This window comes from Dermacentor andersoni, chromosome 2 (genome assembly GCF_023375885.2).
Source record: "Dermacentor andersoni chromosome 2, qqDerAnde1_hic_scaffold, whole genome shotgun sequence".
Taxonomy (NCBI): domain Eukaryota; kingdom Metazoa; phylum Arthropoda; class Arachnida; order Ixodida; family Ixodidae; genus Dermacentor; species Dermacentor andersoni.
In genome coordinates, this window is record NC_092815.1 from 52,066,534 (window position 1) to 52,088,291 (window position 21,758).

Genomic DNA, 21,758 nt, shown 5'->3' on the forward strand with positions numbered 1-21,758 from the left:
GCTGCGAAGCCGCGGCGTCCAGAGCTGCCCCACGTGCTTCCTTCGGGTCCGCTTCCCCGCACGGGCCGGGAAAGCTTTTCGATGTTCCCGGACCGCGCACCGTAGCCTCCCTCGCCTCTGCTGGCAGCAGGTATCAGGTTACAATGTCCATTTAGAAGCAGTTCTTCAGCCGCGGGGGATGCCTCACCGGAGCACATTTTGGCGCAACGAACATCGCATTCACTGCGGACGCGTAGCATCGTCGACGGCCTTGTCCGTTCCGGGCTAAAATAAAAGCGGAAAGGCAAGATGGAAAGCATCACAAGGGGCGTATACGCGAACCACGAACGCTCCTCATGACATGGTCCTTCAAATGAGACTGCGAGATAGAGTAGCAGAGACGAAGTGGCAGAAACGGAGCTGGGAGAACAGCACCGACGATGGAGCAGCCACCGCAGGGAGTAGTAGTAGGCTGGCGAGGTTGTTAGCGGTGAAACACAACACGACGATGCAACACGGACAGCAGGCCAGAGCCCTACCGTGCAGCGTACGAGTAGAGTTCCCCCTCCCCTTCCGCTCTTTTAGTAAGGAAGAAAAGTCAGAAATCGCAACAACTGGCAGTGAGGAAAAAAAAGAAAGAAAAACGAGCGCAAGTAGAGGGGAAGTTGGAGAGATATTTGAGTTCCCCAAATGGATGTATCAGCCGAGTCATCACGTAATTGAGGAGTCGCCGTCACAAATCAAAACTGCTTTCGTATTTGTTAGGTCGAATAGTTGCACGTTGTTTTCTGGTTGCGCCATTATTTACGCAGTTTTCCTTATTTCGTAGCCGTCGCTGCGTTTATCGCTGGGAAGGCGCCGTAAACGAATACAATAAAAGGAGGGGGAAGTGGCCTATCTCGTTTTGTTCCAATTATACTTCATCGTGAGAGCGCCTGGTCCGATGACGTGGCAAATCGTATTCGAAATCAGCGTAATACGCCCCCACGAGAGTCGAAATAGACCAGGCGCAGATGCACACCTAACGGTGGTTGCCAACCAAGTAAGGCTCGTGGGAATGATCAGTTTGACCATGTGCTGCACTATAACATGGGTAATACCGCGGGCGGGTTCTGCAGTAAACTATCAGTGCCCTGAGTGATTGATAAAGCAATAGCTGGTAACACATTCGGTATTTTAAAGCCTAGGGTATATACCCAGGGTTTCATATATTTTTCGCGTTTGTGCGTCAGCAATAAGAATGGTGAGTGTGGGAAGATGCCGGAGAAAGTGCAATAACGGGCCGACCCGCGGCGGAAGTGAAACAGGCTTCAAACACTCCGTCAATAATAATAATAATAATAATAATAATAATAATAATAATAATAATAATAATAATAATAATAATAATAATAATAATAATAATAATAATAATAATAATAACAATAATAATAAATCAAAGGTGTTTATTAAGGTGCCCATGCAGGAACAACCTCGAGGGCCTTGGTGCTGGCGTACTGGGCCAATCAATGCACAGGAAAAACAATGCAAGCTCACACACACAACACGCGCGCGCACATAAAAAAAAAAAAATCGCGAATACAGATTTTAAGAGAGCATAAAATGTGTACACGAAGAGAATACAAAGCAAAAGGGGAGAAACAGAAAAAAGGATTACAGAATGACGGAACACGCTACAGATATGAGAGTTCTTGCTCAGTTATTGAAATACCTCTGCAACTCCTTTCAGGAAATATTAAAATTAGGCATGGAGATATCCAGGCACTCTGAATGGGCATTATATGTCGCCTGCACTATAAAGGGTCACAAAAATCTGAAGGCTGAAAGGCACGCTCTTTCCTTGTGCCTTTCTGCGGAGTCTAAAAGCGCACATTAGAAAGCAAGTGCGAAGAAAAAGAACATCTGATTTATTGCGTCTACAGGTGAGGGTAGGAAACGTGAGTGTCTCTGTTAGCTCTATGGAGATGGAAGGCTTTTGACAGAATCGATGGTTAAATATAGATGGGATCCTTTTTTTGCACATTTTCGAAAAGTTCGCAATTTGACCTACAAGTGCCGCCCCGCACCACGCAGGCGTGCTCAAGAACTGGAAGGCATACGCTCATATATAGAGTTACAAATGGCCGAGGTTGTTTGTAGTCTCTCGTTACTCGACATACTGTGCCCAGCGTTCAAATTGCACGCTGCCTCGTCTGTTGAGCGTGGGGCAAGAAACTCAGAGAGCTATCAAAGCACACTACAAGGTCTTTCGTTCCCTGAGCTCTTTGCGGGACAACATCTTTAATTCTATAGGGAAAGTACTGTTAGTCTTCCGCTTATAAGCTTACAGCTTTCGTTATTGATGAATTTATGACCAGCTTGTTTTCAGCGCACCCTGGAGCGAAATTTGCAATGTCCTTCTGAAGAGCGCCGCAATCATTAACATTTTTTACCGCTTTGAAATGTTTCGCGGCATCAGCGTATGACAAAATTGGAGTTTTGAATGGCTGTCAAACCTCGTTAATAAACAGCGGCAAAGAAGAGGGCCCAGGACATATCCTTGAGGAACTCCACTTGTATAATAATAATAATAATAATAATAATAATAATAATAATAATAATAATAATAATAATAATAATAATAATTGTGATATCCATTATGTATATATCTCCAGGCACACCCAAGTGTCATGAGAAGTTCATGACCACACACTTTTCATGGGTTAGCCGTGATGAGATCACCCCTGCGATCATCGCTGGAGACTTCAATGTGGACATTTCAAAACCCCAGAAGAAATGGTTCACTCAATTTGTGCTAGAAGAGTTAGGTTTCAAGTGTCACACCCATCCAAGTCACTGAACTACTCAATAATGGTGATGTATATATTTAACTTTGGCCAAGAATGTGTCTAAGGTTGTAACCGAACAAACAAGCGTATATCGGAGTTATCATAACGCTATCCTCACTACCATTACCATATGATGAAAACTAATACGTCTACCGTTGTCCAAACCTGTGTGATGTGCTACAGCTTCGCTGGTCATCTACCTTCATCGAGTAAAATGGATCCTCATTTTGTTTTCTCCAAGTAATTTTATTTTGGTGAGAGAGAGCAAAGGAAAAGAGAAAGGCAGGGAGGCTAACCAGAAGACATAATCCTGCACCGTATTCATGAAGCTTTTTGTTCGTTAGTGTTGTCATTTGTATGCCGCTTTCCCTAATATGTCCGGCGTCGGCACTGGCTAGAAAATACACGTATGAACAATAATAACGTAATAGATTTTTGTGAATAGGGCCACGGTTTTCCTACCTTACACTAGAAGATGGCGGAGCAGCACATAGAGAGCTCGTCTGTCTGTGTCATGTGACTCTCTCAGTGTCGTAGTTTCCGGTTACAGTGTTATGCTTGAAACTCCTGCATTGGTTAACCTCCCTACATTTCCCTCTTCGTCTCTCTCTCTCTCTATCTTGTGCACTGAAGTGCAAGAAGATGGAAACAAAAGCTGGATGAGGACTACGTCAAGGCACGAGGTAGCGGGATCGAATCCCGGTCGCGGCGGCTGCATTTCGATGGGGGCGAAATGCGAAAACACCCGTGTACTTAAATTTAAATGCACGTTAAAGAACCCCAGGTGGTCGAAATTTCCGGAGTCCTCCACTACGGCGTGCCTCAGAATCAGAAAGTGGTTTTAGCAGGTAAAACCACATAATTAAAAGAAAGGAACTACTACTTTAAGGCAGACGCAGTGGCCCAAGAAATTATGGACTGTGGATCGCTCTCTTTCTCTTTTAATCTGGTGTAGGTTCTTTTTTTTTTCTTCAGCACAACTTCGCAGTCAGTCGACGACATGTGCGTACTGCAATAGTTTATTACTCTTAACGATACCATTGACGTGTACTTATGAAAACGAACATCTCGCACAGGAGTGAAATGAAATGAAACAACGAACATCTCGCACAGGAGTAACCTGCGCGACGAACACTCAGAATATTTGAGAAAAAAGGAGTATTTGCAGCAAATCTTATTATCCTTATCGTACTCTGCAGTAATAAATGAGCTAGAGAAGATACTGTACGATTACAATCACAAAGGAATTGCGCCCTCGAAAGCTATGCACAATCGTAATAATGCGCACCAAATTAATATATAAGCTATAGACAGAGTCAAAGAAAGGTCTTCAGCCACATCCACAGCTGTAGCTTAACGTATGTTGCGTTGCACTGCTGAGCTCGAGGTCGTGGACTCGACCTCGACCGCGGCGGCCGCATTTCTATGCGCGCAGAAACGCAAAAAAAAAAAAAGAGAAGCTCGTTTATTTAAATTGAGGTGCACGTTAAATAACACCAAGTGGTTATATTTAGTCCAGAGTATTCTCATTACGGCGTGTCTCATAACCTAATAGAGGATTTTGTACGCAGAAGCCCAGAATAGTAAACAATGGTCTTGAAACGACTTTAACGTTGCCTGAAGTGTTAAAAGACCAGCAGTATCAACAGAAACAATTAATTTTTCAGCGGAGCCTGGCGTTTTAACGGAGTCCTGCCGAAATCTCCTATTCTCTTTCCGGACTCCTTGGAGTCGTTCATTGGGATAATTTTTCTTTGCAATATTTACTATTATAATCTGCTCACCATGCAGTAGAGATAGTGGTTTAATGTGGGCAATGACGCTGCAGTTGCTTGCACTAACAAAACAAAACAAAAAGAAAAGAAAGAAAGGAAGGAAGAAAAAAAAACAGAGAGAAGGGCACAATGCTACTTACATGTAGTATAGACAGTCGATGCAGAGGCTGAAATATTAGCTTAAATGATGAACATGAAGAGCAAACTGCTTATTGGGTCATCTTGCACTCTGGAAGCAAAGCAACAATTAGCGGAAATCCACAGTCTTTCTTCTTTTCTGTCTTCTCTCTCTATTCTTCTTTTCATGCAGCTTGGCCTTTGGCACAGATGTATGACTAAATGAAAGCGTGGAAGCTAGCGCAGTTGGTGGTCCTTTAATCGAATCTCGCTGCTGGAGTCTACAATGTCAAAACGCCTTCACACACATACCAGAACAGTGCCGGTTCGACACGATTAACGTCGCGTGTATACAGTCTGATTAAAGCTTTGTTTTTTTGCTTTAGAATTTGCGACAAAATTCACAAGGTTTGCCATACAGCCAGTAAGTGTCTTTTGCTAAAGATATAACGTGTAACAGTGCAATCAAGGGCAATGAAAGTATAAATCAACGCACGTGTGGCCTTATTATTGAGATTAGCAGCACTGCACAAGTGGATGAGTTGAACAAAAAACAAAAGGACATGCGCTACTTATCTTGTCGAAATGATAAATACGGTAATATTACAGAAAACTGTTCTCGTGATTCAGTGGTCTGGGCTGATAAGACAGATAGATAGATAGATAGATAGATAGATAGATAGATAGATAGATAGATAGATAGATAGATAGATAGATAGATAGATAGATAGATAGATAGATAGATAGATAGATAGATAGATAGATAGATAGATAGACAGACAGACAGACAGACAGACAGACAGACAGACAGACAGACAGACAGACAGACAGACAGACAGACAGACAGACAGATAGATAGATAGATAGATAGATAGATAGATAGATAGATAGATAGATAGATAGATAGATAGATAGATAGATAGATAGATAGATAGATAGATAAATTGATAGATAGATTGATAGATAGATAGATAGATAGATAGATAGATAGATAGATAGATAGATAGATAGATAGATAGATAGATAGATAGATAGATAGATAGATAGATAGATAGATAGATAGATAGATAGATAGATAGATAGATAGATTCACGGGGTATAACATTCCAACGTCTCGACGTCTTTCGTGTTTAGCATAATGACAATACTGTGTTGTCAATCAAATAAATTAATAAAATAATATAATATCAGGCCATCAGGCCGAGTCCCTGATGACTGGCTTACGGCAAAGGTTATACCTGTGCACAAATCTGTAGATAGACAGATAATTGAAAATTATCTTCCAATATCGCTGACCTGCGTTTGCTGCAAGCTCCTAGAACATGTTGTAGCCAAGTCAATTTACATGTACATCGAAAATGCGAACTCATTCTTTCCCAACCAACACGGATTCCGACAACGCCTTTCCACAACAACACAGCTTCTTGGAACAATCCATGACTTTGCCAGCGCATTAAACAATAAGAAACAGATAGATGCCATCTGTCTTGATCTGTCGAAAGCATTCGACAGAGTGGTACATGCAGAAGTGATTGTGAAACTGACTAATATGGGAATAAACGCGAAAATAGTAAAATGGATAACCGCATACCTCCGGGGCAGAACCCAATACGTAGAAGTGGAAAACATTAAATCAAAGCCGTTGAACGTAACGTCTGGTGTCTCACAGAGGTCTGTGTTAGGTCCTGTACTATTTTTAGTATATATTAATGACATTTCCTCTGCAATTGACGAAAGTATCACGGTGCGACTTTTCGCCGATGATTGTTTACTATACAAAGAAATTAATAGCACAGAAGATCAGAAATTACTCAGTGACGCTCTTAGGGCTATAGAAAAATGGTGTGACAAATGGAAAATGAAAATAAATGAGAGTAAAACTGTTGTATTGCGCATAACGAATAAAATAAATCATATTTTTGATTTTAATTACACAGTGAATTCTTCGGTGCTTTATACGGTTGACGTGCTGACATACTTAGGCATACATATATGCGCGAATTTAACCTGGTCGAACCATGTTACAAAAATATGCCAAACTGCAGAAAAGAAGCTTTGGTTCTTGCGCCGAAAATTGCAGTTAGCCTCACAGTCAGTAAAACTAACAGCTTATTTAACGTACGTTCGACCCACGTTAGAATATGCCAGCATAATCTGGGACCCTTATCAGTCAGGGTTAATTGAGAGACTGGAAAGAGTTCAACGTCGAGCAGCAAGGTTTATTCTGTCGCGTTATTCTCGCACAGATTCAGTCCCCGAAATGCTCGGTTTGCTGAACTTGCCTGCGCTCGCTGAACGCAGGCGCATAGCTAGGTTAAAGTTCTTTCTTCTTCTCACTAAAAACACATTCAACATCAATAGCGAACAGTATTTGCTAGCATGACAAGGTAGAACACTACGGAAAAGCAAATATAATACTTTTCAAATACCTCAGATGCACATTAACGCTTACGCATTTTCCTTCTTCCCAAGAACCATTAAAGAATGGAATGAATTACCGGTGTTAACGCGAGAAAGCATCAGTGCGGAAGAATTTGAGAAAAACTTAAAGCAACATTGAGAGAGAGAATGAAGAGGAAAGGCAGGGAGGTTAACCAGATATGAGTCTCCGGTTTGCTACCCTACACTGGGGATGGGGGATAGGGGTTAGAAAGATGAGAGAGAGGAAAACGCTAAAAAAAAGGAAAAAAAAACACGCACACATGGAGGCACACACGCAAAAGGCGTTCCAGTTAAAGTCGTTCACACAGGCATGCCTTCGCCACGAACTTGACCAACTGGACGACCAAGCGCTATCCGAGAAAAGAGTTCTCCAACATCGAAAGGACCTACTGTCACAGAAGAAGGCCGTGCAAGCGCTATTGCGCTTTTTGCGATCTACCGGCCTGTGTGAAAGCAACATGGAAAGATGCACGCACGTATACGTGCTTTTATTTTTTGAGGGGGGGGGGGGGGGGGGCATGACCTCGTTTGTTAGCACTGCATTTATAGTCATATTGATCGGAGTATCTGTAGAATATTTCGCTTATGTATCTTCTTTGTTCGCTTACGTTCACTTATTAAAACACTATTCATGTACTGCCTTCATGTACTGCCTTCATGTACTGCCTTCATGTACTGTACTAATTGCCGAAATATTGCTATTGACATGTTTTATTTTTGTGCTATATATATTATTGTAATACCGTGTATTGTACTAATTGTTGAAGTGCTGCTTTGACCCACCCTGTAACGGCCGACAGGCCAACAGTATGAGTAAATAAAAAAATAAAATAAAATAAATCAGTACAGGGACAATGAATGACGCGGTATCCAGTGAAGTGCTCCGGATTAGTTTGGACTACCCGGGGTTCTTTAACGCGCCCCTATAGTGCCCGAGCATTATTGGCTTTCACCCCCATCGAGATGCGGCCCCTCCGACCGGCAATCGAACCGGTGACTTGGTGATCAGAATGCCACAGCCGCAGTATACCACAGCTGCTGACCACCACGGCGGCTGGCGGTCTGCCCTCTCAGTAGCCACGAAGCGTTAGTTCCCATGCCGTGACTAAGCCGGAACGTCACAGGTTTCATCTGGAGTTTGGCCTGGATCTAGGAACCTTGGACCTCGTCATGGGCAGATGTCAGAGTCAGAAGTGCCTGATTCTTTCGCTGGCAACATTATCGCAGTGCATAATAAAGCGCATATCTTTTCTTCTTTCTGTTTTTAACACTGCGGGAAAAAATTGCACATAACAACTCTCTATAAGCGGATGAAGCTCTCCACTGGCGTCAGTTTTATTGATCGGACAGCACTTTCTCCGGCAACCTTTACTTCAGAGAATAAGGAGAGTAATTAAGAGCCGTCAATCCTAAAGTTTTTTTTTTGTTTCTATGCGTTATTTAGGAAAAGTTAGCCGTTAAAAGAAGTTAGCCAGTCCCAAAACGGGTGTCACGACAATGCGCTATGTATCCTGGCTATGCAACCCACGAGGTTGCACAAGCTCGGTGAGCGCGGCGCGCTTCTGTGGAAGCTTTCGATCGTTGTTTAATCTTCCTGACGTATCACCATCTTGAAAAATGAAGGAGGCCCAACTCAACGACCAAGTTCAGGCGCATCCAGGCACGCAAAATAAGCAAATACACTTCTTTATTTTTTTAAAGAGAAGGAGGCAAACTTATTAGGGTAATGGTAAGGAAACTCTAGGACCTCAAAAGTTGTCACGTACAGACGTGACGTAAGACCGAGAACAAATAAAGACATGCGTAATCAAGTTAGTCAGAATAAAACAAAATAAATATATTCAGATCCGCTCTACACGGGCAAAGGGCACGAATAGAGTGCGCATTGCTCGCGATGTTGGATGTGTCCATACGAATTACGTACGGACACTGCACAGCGCAGTAGCATGCACGAGGACATCTTCCTTTGGCTTTTACCCGCCGAGATTCACCGGTAGGCCCGCAAGCATATTTAGAAAGTTTAGAAAGAATGGCTCTATCACATGACGAGCATGCTTTCGACAAGCAGTGTGAGGGGACAGAAAGTGAGAGAGGCATAAAAGAGAGTTGAGAGGTCAGTGATTAAGGGCTCAATATTTTTAAACACATCTTCGGGCCTAACATAATATGGCCTAAAATTCCTGATTTCATTTAAGGATAAGCGTATTGGACTGATCAAGTCGGGAACCTTCGTTCTAAATTCGGTGGTTTAAAAATTATCTGAGGTATGCCGTGTTGTGAAGATGCACAACGTCGGAAGTATTAAATAATTACATGCACTTTCGCACATACGTAGTGTACCTGAGATTGTTCCGAGTGACAAAAAAAAAATGACGTTCTTTTTTTTCCTGCTGTGCGTGCGAAAGAAAGTGCAGAAAATGGCGTTAAAAACCGATATAAACGGAAGTTCACACGTCGCTTCCGTCTCATAGATTGGTACCTGGGACCGGACTTTCAAGCGAAACCGGAAGCAAACTATTGCACCGCCGTAAATCGCAACCGTGACGGCCGTGGTTTCCGCTCAGCATTCTGTCCAGTCCTTTGGAAAGCCAGCTGCTGGAAACAGGATGGGGCTGCGTGGGGTCACCCTTTGGCGTCCCCGGGCGCCCGCCGCCCTGACCTCGGGGGGTCATCGGCTCGAACAACGGTGAATGAGAAAGAATGCGTGAGTTATGGCTCTATTCAGAAGGCAGATTCATTCGCACGCTTCATATTCTAATTGGTGATAAATGACGTGTTAAGGAGTGAGCCCGCGCAGCCTAGAAAACGTTCCTATCTGGGAACAATCACATGTGCGAGCAGCACGCTGTGCGGCGACGCCGACGTAGGGTGCTGGGGAAGCGAAATGCGGAAGAAAGAACAAAAATAAAAGAGAAAAAAATAGAAGAGAGGGCATGTATGAAACACAAGACGAAAGGCCAAGTTGGAGTGGATTTCGCAGAAACGTTATAGCACAGGGCTTCGTTTAGAGGATGCACTTATCATAGAATTTATACTAGTAAGCAAGCCAGCAGCTTTTGGTGGGGTAGCCTTCTGTGGGAACCCTATACTCTTACGCGACCGTTTGAAATGAACTCAGCAGAAGCGGCTGGGATATGATAGTTGTCATTGCATGACAGTGATGTTTAACAAGGAAACAAGGTAATAATATGTTAACTTTATCTTGCCCGATGAAGCATGCAGGAAATGGTCGAAAGTAGCGAGTGGTTCTGTGTCCGCCACGCTAGCCATTAGAGCAATATATTTTTATTTATTTATACAGGTACGTCATGGGTTTCATGTGGGAACATTGTGGGAGGGGAGGAATACATACTTTCGTTCTACAGAGAGCGATCAAGACAATAAAAAAATAGAAGAAAAGGACTACGAAATCTTGTTTGTAAGAAATACAAAAAGTACAACACGGAAATCAAACATTATATTACTGTTAAAAACGACACATAAGATTATGGATGTAAGGAAGGATGAAAGGAAAACAAGAGGTGAAAGGCAGAGAGGTTAATCAGATTAAGCGTCCGGTTGGCTACTCGTTCTGGATCTATATAAACAGGTGTATCTAGCCAAGAATACATTTCTAGTTCTGAAGAAATAGCTACTCGAGCAGTTTCCTAAAGTTTTCAGTATCTTGATTGTCAGCTATGTTATCTGGAAGATTATACCATACTACAATGGCACGTGGCAATGCAGATGTCTTGAACGCGTTAGTGGGACTGTAGAGATTGTGAAAACTGAGGTTATTGTGCAAACGGCGGGAACAGCGATAAGGTCCAGGAAGTGGCAATGGGGAACGATGTTTGCTGTTGATGATTTTCTGTAGCAGACAGACAAGCGAAATGTTTCTGCGTAAGTCCAAAGAAGGAAGTGACAGCGATTGTTTTATTCTAATCACGCTGGAACGCCTGCTGTAGTCACTGACGATGAAACGTGCGGCACGGTTTTCGACTTATTCTAAACATTGGATTAGATAGGCGTGTTCGGGTGACCATATGGCTGATGCGTATTCGAGTCTAGTAGGCAAAAATGTTTGGCAGGCGAGTTTGTGCATGGAAAGGGGGCGGGAATTCAATCAGCTGTATATCGCAAGAGAGCGCTTTGCCGAAGCCGTGCTATAGTTATGAAAAAAAGTAATTGTTTTGCTCTAAGTGAGATGCAACATGTGATGAAATAATGTGCTGAAGTAGCTTACATTGGATGCTTGTAAGAGATATGGGGCGATAGTTACTAGGTAGGCATTTATCACCGGATTTGAACATAGGGGCCGTCTGGCGATTTTCCAGTCGTACGGAATCTCGCCATTTTGTAGCTATTCCTGAAAAATATGGCAGAGAATGGTGGTAGACGGAACAACAGTCTCCTTTAAAATATTTGGGTTAATATCGCCGACACCTGAGCATGCATGTTGAAGTCTTACGTTTATTAATTGGAGATGATACCGGCAGAAGTAATGTCTATGGAGTTCGTAAACCGATAATCAACTGTAGCTGGTATTGACATGCTGGCATAGTCTTCCTTTGTGAAAACTGAAGGGAAGTAATTATTGAAAGCGGCAGGACACTCTTCAGGAGCGACTGCAACACCAGCCTCATCCAAGGCTACGATGCAGTCAGTAGAGCATGAGGGAGCAATTATTTTCCAAAATTTTGTAGGGTCATTTATTAAAAGGGACTGTAGGTCGTGCGAAAGGAATTTATATTTAGCTTGATGTACCGCATGACAGTAAGCCTTTTCTGAAATGTGGTGTTTCGCCCATGCAACCAAAAATTGCAATAACTTATTCGTTCTGAATAGACCCTTTTCATTATTTCCAAGGGTGTGAAGTGTTCGACTATAGCACGGTTTCGAAATATTGACCGGAATGAATATGCGAGGAATATGGCGACGCACCAGCCGCAGTATTTTTTTCTTTAAAGAGGCACAAATTTTCGCTAAGCGACCAGTCAGAGAAAGAGGCCAAGAATGAGCGTGAGAAGCTTTCTAAGCCCTGATTTATGGCTGTAAAATAAGCTTTATTTGTCATTGAGTTTGGGCCTAGGAATCACCTGACGCATGGACACAGGAAAACGAATTATTAACTGAATGAGACGATTGTCACTGGGGCCATCAAGATGTACTGTGGAGCAAATTTTTTCAGGTGTCGATGATAAAAGAAGGTAGCGGGTGTTCAAGTAGTGAGTGGATTGATCGATTAACTGAAGAAAAGAGTAACCAAGTGTTAGATCAAGAAATTATCTGGAGCTGCGTGAGCGGGAAGCCAGAGTTGACCAGTGAATATCAGGCTAGATAAAGTCCCCAAAAGCTGTAAGGAACTTCGAGCGCAGTGTCATTAGATTCTCATGCAAATAGGCAACGAAACTATCTAGGCTGTCCGAAGGCCTGTAACAGACCCAGAATATGACTTTAGGTGCATGTGATGAAGTGCATAACCAAAGAACTTGTAACCGTAATGGAATGTCGACCATGAAGGACGTGATATAATTTTTTGTAGCAATGAGCACACCGCACTCGTTCTTCTTATCCTATTTTTTTCTGTAAATGCGGAAATCAGATGAATCAGGCAAGACTTCATTGTCTATGATACTGGAGTGAATACTCGTTTCTGTAAGCAGTAAAAAGTCACAGCTGCAGTTTTCAAGGTACCAGCATAGTTCAATAGGTTTTGCAAGGATGCTACATTTATGTTGGTGTAAGATAAAATGAAGTTCTTATATTGAATGGTATCAGCACGTGTCAGTGAATGATTTGTAACTGTGCGCGTAGCTGATTTGCGTGCTAGCTATCGCGGAGCTTGTGCTATTCTGTCAATCTTGGGAAAACACGGGGAAGGCGGGTGATGGCAGGAGATGTCTTGAAAAAGACAAGTTCACTTGTCGTGTCAGCGAAAATGAATAAGGCTGGGTTCTTGCTTAAATGAAAAACTGTTTATTCTCTGCAGAGCGTCGGCGTGAAGCGTGTTGCTGCCTTCCTCCGCCGCGCCTCTCGTGCGTCTCTCCTGCCTTCCTCGGCCGCGTCTCTCGTGCGTCTCCGCTGCCTTTCTCGGCCGCGTCGCTCGTGCGTCCCCGCTGCCTTCCTCGGCCGCGTCGCTCGTGCGTCTCTCCTGCCTTCCTCGGCCGCGTCTCTCGTGCGTCTCGTGATCTACGGGATTGCGGCGGTGGAGCGCGCTGCCTGACATGGGAGTGCGCGCCGCTCACACGGCCCACCCAAAATTTGCGACTGTCCTCAGGCGCACGCGTCCGTCGATGTCAATTCCTCGGTGTCCAAGGCGCGTTCTTTGTACTTCCTCAGCTGTTCGACGTTTACAGTTTTTTCGTTTGACCTTCCGGGGATGGGGGTAGCCCTGCTTATAACAGCCATGTTGGGACCTGTCAGTGCCGTTATTTCGAACGGCCCTTCGTATCTGGCATCTAATGGAGACCTTGCGCCGAGCTCCAGAAGAACGAGATCACCACACTGAAAATGCGGTGTCCGGCGTTTCTCGTTGTACCGGCTGGTCGTTTCCTCTTGGCTTTTCTTAAGACAGCTTATCATGTCCTGGCGCCCCTTGGCCATTTCATGGAGCCTTTGTGCGGCTTCCATTTCTTCTCCGATTGTTCCAATATTTAGTTCTCCCGGTACCCTCGGATCGTAGCCGTGCATGAGCCAGAAGGGACTTAGGTTGCCGTGTCGGTGCTTTGAGACGTTGATGGCAAATATGGCCTTAGGTAGTTCCCTTTTCCAGTTTTCAGACTTGCTTATAACCTTTCGCAATACCTGTTTCAGGGTTCCCACCATTCTTTCGATTAGTCCATTCGACTGCGGCCAGTACGGAGGAGAGTTTATGTGGTGGATTCCAAGCCTGTTGTGAACTTGCGCTGTTCGTTTGTTCACAAAGCCCTTCGCTTGATCCGTGAGGATGATGTTTGGGACGCCGAATCGTGGGATCCACCGGTTCGTAAGAAATTCCAGGTAGTACTTGGAAGATGTGCTTGGCACTGCTACCGCGTCCATGTACCTTGTAGCGTGGTCGATGCATACGAGGATATAACCTTCACCTCCATCCAGGGGACCCATGTGATCGAGAGAGATGACAACATTGGGCTCGTTTGGAACTTCTCTGGGGCTGAGGCACCCTTCGGCTCGTGTCGTTCGTGAGTTAATCATTTGGCACGTGTGGCATGACTCGATGTAGCGGCGGATGTCCCTTACTATAGATGGCCACCAGTACTTTCGCTGGACCAAGGCTTTCGTTTTCTCGCTTCCGAGGTGTCCGTTGTTGTCATGAAAGACTGCCATTACGCTGCTTCGGAGCGCCGCAGGAACCACCACCCTTTTGCAAGCTCGTCCTCCCTCGATCGATCTTCTCACCACAATGTCGTCTTCCACTTCATAGGTGGAGTTAACAGTTCCCGCTTCCGCCCGGAACTTTTGGCATTCGGGATCGGTCTCTTGAAACTCGCGAATGCGACTGTGTTTGCTCACTATCACGGCGAGGCAAGTTAGGTCGTTGGTAGCCAATTCATCTTCGTTGGGTTCTGGATCCGCTGCCAGTCTCGAGAGAGCATCGGCAGCAGCGTTCTGCCGTCCCGGCCTGTGCTTGACAACGAAGCTGTATTCCGCGAGATCGAGTGTCCATCTCGCGAATCGCCGGTTCGTCGCCCCCTTTTCAACCAGGTAGGACAGACTGAAGTTGTCCGTGTAGACGGTGAATCGTGGGCCACCACGCAGGTAGATGGAGAATTTCTCCGTGACGGCCCAGTGTAGAGCCATACATTCCAGCATGTTCGAGTGCAGACCTCTGTCATGCTTGCTCAGAGATCGACTCGCGTATTCGATGACCCGTTCTCTTCCTTCTTGCGTTTGGGTCAGTATCGCTCCGAGTCCGGTTTGTGATGCGTCGACGTGTACTTGCGTTGGGCAGTCTGAACAGAAGTTTGCTAGTAGCGGAGGATTCTTAAGCGCTCTCTTGATTTCGTTCACTATTTCCTGGTGTGCTCCCGTCCAGATGAATGGCACATCCTTCGAGACCAGTTGACGCAGTGGGTGTGTGAGTTTCGAAAACTCTGGTATGAACTTGCGGTAATGGTTAGCAAATTGCAGAAACGAATACAACTTCTTTGCGCTTCTCTCAGGCTCAAACTTGTCCACGGCTGCGACTCTCGCCTCGTTTAAGGTTCGACCGTCTGCGGATATAACGTAGCCCAGAAATGAGACTCGGTCTCGGACAAGCTGGCACTTCCTGATGTCCATCTTCAAACCGTTGATGATGACCCTACTCAACGCCTCGTCGAGTAATGACAGCGCTTCAGTGACCGTAGCTGCTCCCTGGCCGACGTCGTCCATATAAGTGGATGTTCTCTTCAAGCCCTCAAACGTGTTGCGCATTATTTGCTGCATGGTCTGCGGAGCTTTGCAAAATCCAAAGGCCATTCGTAGGTATTCGTATTTTCCGTCTGGCATCACGAACGCGGTCTTGTGAATGTCGTCAGGTTTCACTCGCACCGTGAGAAAGGCCGACTTTACATCCAAGACAGTGAAGTACTTCGAACCGTCCCTCATGATGTCGTCAATTACATCTTCCATGATTGGCATCGGGTAAGGCGGATTGATGGTTTTCTCGTTCAGTTTTCTGTAGTCGTGGACCATTCGTCTGGGCGTGGTGGGGTGATGTGGTTGATCCACTACAATGGTAGGCGCGCTGTACTGGCTCTGGCTCGGTCGGATGATCCCCTTAGCTAAGTAGTCACTGACCTGTTCTCTCATAAACTGGCGGTCCGCAGGGCAGGATCTGTATGGCCTTGACGCGACGGGAATATCGTCCCTGAGATCGATGCTGTGCTCAGCGTGAGCGCAGAGCCCCAGCGCGTCCTTCCTCGTGGTGAACGCCTTATGGTGACGATGAAGAACTGAGCGCAGCTCATCTCGTTCGTCGGCGCTTGCGTCGCGGGACATTTTGGATACTGCCTCTTCAACCTGATTGGTATAATCTTCGTCAGGACCGGGGTCCTTCGTCTTTAGCTGTACGAAGCCGATTTCGCTCTCCGGTAGTTCGTCTAGGACCCTGCGATTGCTAAAGGCTGTTATTAGGGTCTCTCCGACGCGATGCGCAGTGTGTGCGCTTGGTGCGTGACCCGATGGCTCACTCACCGATGGCTGAACGGGAACGAGGGTGACGTCGTTAGTGGGGTGGAACGTGACGTCAACGTTCGCAGCGCGGCGCCAGTCCGAACCAAGAATCAGGTCTATGGCACCTGGCAAGGGCGCGATCACCACCTCCTCGAGCCGCACGGTCGATGTTCCGATGGTCACGTTCAGAGTCGCCACTCTCGCCGGTCTGATGCTCCGGTCGAGAACTTCTATCGTTTCGGGAGACGTCCAAGGTCGGGGATGAACCTCGGGGCCCACGGAGCTCTCGCCGAGGACGGAGACGTTGGAGCCGCTGTCTATGCAGACTCTGACCGGTCGGCCCTCAACGAAGCCCTTCACGATGGGTAGGGTGCCGCCCGTCGATTGCAGGAAGCAGTTGGCTTGCCTGGAAGTTGTGCCGGCGTTGCCTGCGTCATATCTGGCTTCTCGGCGTCGTTCCGCGTGGATTGTGGCCTCCGTCTTGGGTCTCGTGCACTCCCTCGACAAATGTCCGATATTGCCGCAGTTAAAGCAGGCAGGTGCTCGCGCAGCTCGAACTGGTTCTCGGTGTTCGCGCCGCATTGACTGAGCGCTCGGCCCCGGGCGTCTGTCGTCAGCTGCCGCTCTGTTCTCGTAGCTGTTCCTCGTTTGGTTTCGTTGGCTCTGTTGTCCAGCTTGAGATTGTCGGAACTGCGCTGTTTGCGTCGTTATTGCTTTACGCCGCCTGGTGTCGAGCAGCGCTGCGCGGTCTACCAAATCAATGACGCTGCTGCAGGGCTGTGCAGCCAGAGGATTCGCCCAGGTGTCGTCTTCGATCCCGCTGAGTATCAGCGAAATTCTCTCTTCATTCGCCAGCGGGTACGGAGACTTGTCCAGTAGAGCATTTTTAGAGTACATGTACTCCACTAGGGTCTCCGAATCGCGCAGTTTTCGTGAAGCTTGCAGGTCCAAGAACTCCTGCATTGTTAGCTTCCGGTCGAAACGAGAGGCAAGTGCTTCCTTCCAAAGGTCCCACGTTTCACATGCCATACCGTAAGAGCTGTGCCAGTCCTTTGCGGCACCTTGCAGCCGGGTTGCTGCCGTTGCGAGCGTCAGTGATGGGGACCAGTGGGCCAGCGTAGCAATGCGTTCCACCTGCGTGATCCACGTTTGGACATTTCGTTTTACATCACCGTCGTACTCGGGGATGGCGGACGCAGTATCGCTCGTAGACTGGATCAGCACGGGCGGAGCTGGCGCGGACATTCTCGACAACGCTTCCGTCATCTGCAGCTGCGCGCGTGCGAACATGGCCACGATTTCAGTCATGCTTGGCGTACCTTCTGGAGCTGTGGCGGCGGTGTTCTCCGGCGAGGGCTGTGGAGGTGCGCCACGGTTGACTTCTGCCGGCCGTTGGTTCGCTGCCGTAGCGGGGGCTTGGATCCCGTCGAAACGTTGGGAGCCCGTTTCGTCCCCAGCTTGCGCCTGCGTTGGCTTCGGTGCCGCCGTTGTGTCACTCGTAGCGTGTGACCCGCGTTGCTGGGTTAGAAGCCGTCGCAGTTGGTCAACCTCGGCACGCAGACTCTCGATCGTAGCCGGCGCCTGGGAGTCCGCCTCTTCGTGGTCGTCGCCGTCAGCTTCGGTCTGGAGGCGAGTGTTGTCGTCTTGGAGACGGGTCACGAGATCGTCCTTGCGGCCGCTGCACGGAAGTCCACGCATTCTCAGCTCGTCGGTCAGCTGTTGCTTTTTCAGGGCGCTCAGAACTTCGCGGACAGTTGATTTCACCGGTGAATAGATGAATGTCGACTCCGAGCTCACCGATGGCGTTCTGCTGGGCTCCGTGGTGGCCGCTCGTTCTTCGTTCGGGAAAGACGCATCTGCAGATCCTGTCGGCTGCGCCATGTCAGCGAAAATGAATAAGGCTGGGTTCTTGCTTAAATGAAAAACTGTTTATTCTCTGCAGAGCGTCGGCGTGAAGCGTGTTGCTGCCTTCCTCCGCCGCGCCTCTCGTGCGTCTCTCCTGCCTTCCTCGGCCGCGTCTCTCGTGCGTCTCCGCTGCCTTTCTCGGCCGCGTCGCTCGTGCGTCCCCGCTGCCTTCCTCGGCCGCGTCGCTCGTGCGTCTCTCCTGCCTTCCTCGGCCGCGTCTCTCGTGCGTCGACGTGATCTACGGGATTGCGGCGGTGGAGCGCGCTGCCTGACATGGGAGTGCGCGCCGCTCACAGTCGAAACGTTGTATCCCGCTTTTACCTTGTTCTAGTTTTGCTCATCGTCTGTCAACGTTAGTAACATGATCATACATAACACCATCAATACGTAGTTTATCAAGAGAAAGATTGAAAGAGGTTTTAGGTTTTCTAAATTCTAACAGTTTACTTCTGACAAACCGTGTTTGAGGAGAAAAATCCTGACGGATGGCAAAGTGCGTGCCTTTCAGGTTGTTACCATTTTCTAGTATACCGTGCTTGTCTTTACAGGAAGTAAATTTTGTGATGACTGGCGTACATTTGTTATCATCATCACCGTCATTATCACCAACATCATCCTATTTTATGTCTACTGCAGGACGAAGGCCTCTCCCTGCGATCTCCAAAGACCTCTGTCCTGCGCCAACCGATTCCAACTTGCGCCTGCGAATTTGCTAATTTCATCCCCCCACCTAGTGTTCTGTCGTTCTTGTCAGCTTGGTATCTGCCAATCTTATGGGCCCTTTCAATTTGCAATGGCTGAAGTGCGATGTCAAGATTCTGTGAACATAGGTTGATAACTTTTTGTTTGGATGAGGAGCAGGATTCGAACGGTTCGTCGCGAGGCCAAAGAAAAGCAAATTAGAACTTCTTAGCCTGTTCAAATTCACTTCAAGTTCAATTCAAATTGCCTTGAGTTTTAATGCGACAGCGTTAAGGAGCTCGTGTCGCAGAAAAACCGGTGTCGTCGGCGTCGGCGGCGTTGACCGGGAGCGAATAATCCCGGAAGGTAATTTATAAATAAAAACAACTTCCAAGATGAGCTGGGTGGGAACCGAACCAGGGTCTCCGGAGTGTGAGACGGAGACGCTACCACTCAGCCATGAGTTCTATGGTACAAAGCGGGACAAAAGCGCCTCTAGTGAATGCGGTGTTGCCTTAGAAACGGGCCGTAGAAAGTTATGCTGCTGTGTATATCGGTAATCATGAGCATGTAAATTACAGAAGTCGCAGTTAAACGAGTAGCGAAGTACGTTTCCGCTACATTTCTTCTGCGCTTGGCGCACACGCAGAGCCATCTTGCGGCAAACACAGAAGACCCCCTGCTCACTATGTACGGCGCTGCCCCGACAGGTGGCCCGCCACTCGCCCGCTTCTCCCCTTCGTCTTGTTTGAGCGCATTGTGGCCGTGTGGGGACCGGTGTGAGGATGCCCCAATACCTTTGCGTTTAATAAGTTTTCTCGCTCTCTCCCCTTCCGACTTCCAACGTGCGTCACTCGAACCCTCGTGTTTAGGCGAGACGGCTCCTCTTTCCGCTCACAGCGCGATTCCTAGGTGCATCGTCTGATGCGGGACACCTCTGACGTGATCGCTGCGCCGTAGCGCGTCTGGTGAGAAAGCGTCCCCTGCGATGTGTGCCGTGCTGCGACTGACCGAGATACTCAGTGCGTGTGAACGCTAAAGGAACAGGGGAGCAAGAAACGTTGTAGTGTGCACAACACAGTGCGGTAATGTAGATTGTGAGAAGCACTTGTTAGAACAAGTAATTAGACAAAAGTTGTACTGTGGACTTAGAAGTGTTGTATATGAAAATTACGTCTTTGTGTGACTCAAGAGCACGCCGAGCGAATGAGTGGGCGGTGCGAACGGCGTACGATAACGCTATCGCGTTCCACTCTTGAAGGCGAAGCTTAAGCGTCCTCCAATTTTTTTTTGCATACGTTGTTGTCAAAAGTTTGCGACGACGGAATTCTCGAAAAGTCTTGCCTAAGCTTCAAGGCCATGACGTCGACCTCGACGTTACGCATATTAGAGTATATGTGCTTTAGTTGAACATCGACAGATGTTTGCCAAAATTTGAAGGTGCGAGGATCATTTAGGATTTCTCCTTACCTGGAGTCGATCCTCTGAACTGTACGCAGGACGGTAGCCAAGACTCCATTTCTGTTTGCTCCAGGATTAGATTCAACGTCTCCACATAGTAATAACAATAGCCTACAAATACACTGGCGAAAACAGTTTTTACAGCGCTCAAACATAAATAAACAGTTCGATAGGGCACAACACCACGACCAAGCAACGATTGCTGCTGCGGGGACAGCAAGAGTAGACCAAGTGACTAACCTGTAAGAGCAGACAGGGTAAACGCTCCATTCTGGAACCGATGTCGCACCCCAAGCAGGCCTCTCCGGGAAGCTGCTTAAATGCGGCGCCTCCCACGCTGATAGTGGCAGTCGATGACCATGGTTGCCGGTGTAGCTACTGATGAATAGCCAGTGTTGGCTGCAGCGTCATACATCGGAATTAAATTCTGGAACCGATGTATAGAACACTTTCTGTATTGTAGATAATTGCAAATAATATAACAAGATCGAACTGAGCTGTTGCACGGTCCCACACACATGATATGTATGTAGTACAGAATCCAAACGCAGGCTAAGTTTTGCAGACAAATCGTCGTAATCATGACCTCAATACATCCTGACTTACTATTTTTGGATTTCAACATCACCATTACGTTTTATTTACTCTTATGTTTAATTAGAGCGTAAGAATGATGCGTGTAGTACGGACGCGCAGCATCTCGTATTTATTTCTTCCTTCAGGACTAAATTTCCTCAAAGGATTTGAGCGTACCTTAGATCCTTTGTTGCTCGCAGTAACTGACTTCGTCTTTCGTTTTCACCAGTGTTGTTTATACGGTACAACTAATTCGGAATCAGCGCGCGTCTCTCCGTTTAATTAAACTTCCAAGCACAACGAACCTCGCAAGTGTTCCTTCTCAACGTGACTAAGCACAACGGCACTGTCAACATGTTGTCAGGTTTCTCCACGTGCGGCTGAAGTGGTGCCAGGAACGAGAGAAATGAGTTGCTTGCTATTGTTGGGAACTGAACGCGCCGTTCCCACGCCATTAGCAACACAAAAGGGAACTGCATCTTGTCACAGAAGTCGTAGAAAGGAGCCTAAACACGCGTACATCGGCGAACAAATGAGCCCCGTACCACGAAACGTCTTGTAAGGAGAAATTCGACTCTTGCATGTCATCCCAGACTCCCCGTTGGTTTACGACACAGCTTGCCGCACCATACCAATCGAAGAAAAGCTGTCAGTGACACGGCCGGGGACAAGCGTCACCGAGTCGATAGGTTTTCCACGGGGCTGCAGATAGGCAGCGGGCAAAAGCCGAGCGACCGTTGGACCGCGAGGCAGCTCCGTTCAAAAGGGCGACGCGAAGAGGCAGAAGCACGCCGCCGCCTGGAAGAGGCGATTCGATCACATCGATCCTTCCTCCCCCCCCCCCCCCCCCGTCGGA